Consider the following 3,474-nt stretch of genomic DNA (forward strand, 5'->3'; position numbering starts at 1 on the left):
GTGCGGTCAAGAGAAACCAAAACCGCACACCGGACAACCAGCACGGACAAGAGAGGAACCTTGTTGGCAGGGAAAGGCGGTAAAGACACCACCCGAGCCCGGGACACCCGGGAAGGAACCCCGGGAAGGAAACGGGGGACAAGCCGGAGGATCAGCCAGTCCGACAAGACCCGCAATATGGGAGGGGAGCGGAGGCACGACCCCCGCACGCCCATCCGCCCAGCAGACACCACTGCCACCAGGAATAAAACCACCTCAAAGGTGAGGAACCGCAAAGCCACCGAGGCCAGGGGCACAAAGGGCGGACCCTGAAGATCTCGTAGACCGAGAGAGAGAACCCACGGGGGAGACAGGCAGAGCGTCCGAGGGCGACGGAGAAAACAAACTCCGGAGCCAAGCGAGCCACCAGGGAAACCAGCCCGTCGAACACCGGACTGTGGAAAGGTCCGCAAGGCAGCCCATCGGGCCCACCGGGAAGAAACGGCCACGCCCAAGGAAAAATCCCTCAGCCAGGAATCCAAGACCCGCAAGGGGTCCACGGAGGAGCGGTCAGCACCAAGCCGACCGTACCAAAGCCAGAGGGGAGCCCCTCGCCAGGCACAGTAAGAGAAAGTGGAAGACCAGTGGTAGCCCAGCAGCAAAACCACCGCCCCAGAAAATCAACCCTGAGCAAGCAGCGACAACCGCTCAAGAATCAGGCCTGCAGAAGGAGGCAGGCCAGCAGAAAGGGCCGGCTCATCCCCGCCTCCGGGTGCGGGGGACCCAACCCTGGAACGAGAAGAACCCTGTACGGCCAGTAGGCTCGAACCGCCCGCTCGCAAAAGGAGCGGGTACCAGGGGCGGCGGCCCCGCCGGGAACCACAAACTGGAACGCTCCTCGAAGTTGCGAGACAATGCTCAGGGGTCAAGCCACTCAGCACTGTATCGTTCCAACAGAAGTCCATGCGCTGCTGAAGCGCCCAGGAGCACTCCGGCCCTGCCCAAGCGAATCCCGTAGCTCAGAGGGCACGGGGGAAACGCGAACCTCAGACCGAAAGGTCAAGCGACAGACAGGGCAACCACAAGGACCCGGGAGGAGAGAGCAGAATCCGGGCCGGAGGGCCGAGGCCCCACTGTGAACAGGGCCACCGGAGGCAGACCGAGTCGAGGCCCCAGGCGCCGAAACACCACCGGGGTCAGGGCGAGACCAGGCAGCGAAGGCTAGATCCGACTCAGTCGAACCGCCCTCACCCAGTCGGACCCCGGGGGAAAGATAGCCCGAAGGGACAAGACCGGTGACACCTACACCAGCAGGACGACCGACCCGACCAAGACCGGGGGACACCGAATGCACCGGTGCAACAGATGGCAGGCCAGGAGGATCGTTAGTGGGATTCAAAACCCACGCCTCCAGAGGAGACTGCGGCCTAAACACAGCGCCTAAGACCACTCGGCTATCCGAAGCACGAGGGGCCGCGCGATAGCAGGAGAACCCAACGACCCCCAAACGCCCCCTACCCCCCCGGACGAACCAGAGGGAAGAACCGGGACCAGGAATATGGAACGCCTCACGTAATTGCGTGTCATCCGTGCGCAGGGGCCATGCTATTCTTTCCAATATCAGTAAATGTGCTGCCGAAGCGAGCACCATACGACCCCCGAAGGCGTACAAGCCCGAGACGGGATCCGAAGGGACCCCGACGGAGGAGAGACACCGCCTGACGTGAAGCCCACGAAAAAGAAGAGGCCGAGAGGAATCACCCCTCCCGACAGGGAGCGACAAGACCCACACCCGGCGAAGAACATCCACCAGGCGGTCCAGGAGCACAGCTCCCACCCCCGGGCCGGAAGGCAAGGCCAACGGAAGCACCCGCAACTGAGAGAGGGAACCCCCAATCGCCGGGCGGCCCCACAGGCCGACCCCAGGTGTCCGGAAAAACCAACAGGCGAGACCAAGGACGGAGCCGGCCCCCCTCAATCCGTCGAGAAGGCAACGCCCCGGGGACAGCCGCGTCCCAAGACGGGACGCAATGGAGGCCACAGCCCCCCCCCCCAGGGAACCCCCAGGAGAGAGAGGGCCGAAAGCCAGAACCTAGGGGTGACAAAAGGAAGGGAGCGGCAGACCCAGTACCAGACCGGGGAGAGCCGAAACTCGGGCCCGGATCCACAGGCGGACGGGGAGTCCGAAGGAAGGCCGTGTCCGGGGGAGCGGGCCCCAATGAAAAGCCGTCACCGTCGACAAGGACGCAGCCAGACCAGACGGCCGTGTCTTCTCTGTATCCTTCCCCAGCTTTGCAGCCATCCGAGTGGCAAAGGTGACAAAGTCCACCTCCCCAACGCCCAGCACAATGGACGCAGGCAGAGGCCGGGAGACCGGAGACATGCGCAGAGAACGCACCCCGAGAAACCCCGGGAATACCCCCGCCGCCGGCAGAGGGAAATCCACGCCCTAACGCGGGACGAATCACGCTCTTGCGCGACCTCCCTGCGTAGGGGCCATGTTGAACTGCACAGAAGCGCAATACGCCACAAACATAGCACACAACACACCCGCAAGGGCCTAAGGCGCTTGCACAAAAGCTGTTGTGGACCCCCACCTGACTAACTCCCTGGGGCGTCCATCCCCGGACACCCCTGAAGCACGGAGGGGGCCGATGCGGAGAAAAAGCATGCAAATGCCCAGAGCCGCAGAACGTGACTCCAGGTTGGTCAGGCACCGAGGCATAGAATACCAGGACCGGGGACGCAACCGACCCCCAAGACCCGCCGAGGCGGGGAACCGCTTATCGGGACCGCCGCACCAACCATCGGGCCACACTCCCACTGGACGAGAGGCAGACGAGGCGAGGAGGGGTCAAGGGCCCCCGCCGCGCAAGGCCCGAAGGGCTAGCGTCGCCAAACAGGGAGACCCCGTAGACGGTGACAGAAGGGATCCATCTCCCCCCCAAGGAGACCAGAAGGCACAGCCACCCGGCCTCTCAAACTCACTCGAGTCCGGAGCAACCTGACGGCCCAGGGCGAGCCAGGGCGACAGTATGGGAAAACAGACATAAGGGATCTGACCCCACGTCGTACCGCGCACCCATAGGTCGCGCCAGTGAACCACAGAGAAGCTGGACATGACACATTGGTTAAGTTACACAAGGAAATTAAATAATTAGCTCAGAATTACAGGATGTGCAGTCGACCCCGAGGTTCGAACCTTGGTTTCCAGCCTCAAAGTCTGAATTCTAGCTGTCAGACCATAATCTCTTGCAGAAAATCACTGTTTGAAAATTTCCCACCTTGGGATACTTCTACAGCACTGGCAGGATTCGAACCCTGGCCTGTGAGGGCTGTCCCCACCAAAGTTGCAAGCCTTACCTTTGAGCTATAGCTCATTGGTTCCTAGTAAATGGCAAAAAACCACATCAAACAACACGAACACTACACCTTGTGTTGCCTGCGACATACAATACTGGGCCGGACACAAAAACAGTAGTGAAACTGCAATTA

The 3,474-nt window shown here is 61.7% G+C and overlaps 1 pseudogene; it reads right to left on the reverse strand.

Annotated features, from left to right (window-relative positions):
* Positions 1-1,531: 1,531 nt before the first annotated feature.
* On the reverse strand, positions 1,532-1,627 carry LOC147698307 (U6 spliceosomal RNA; annotated as a pseudogene).
* Between the last annotated feature and the right edge of the window lie 1,847 nt (positions 1,628-3,474).

This window comes from Lissotriton vulgaris, chromosome 8 (genome assembly GCF_964263255.1).
Source record: "Lissotriton vulgaris chromosome 8, aLisVul1.2, whole genome shotgun sequence".
Lineage (NCBI taxonomy): Eukaryota > Metazoa > Chordata > Amphibia > Caudata > Salamandridae > Lissotriton > Lissotriton vulgaris.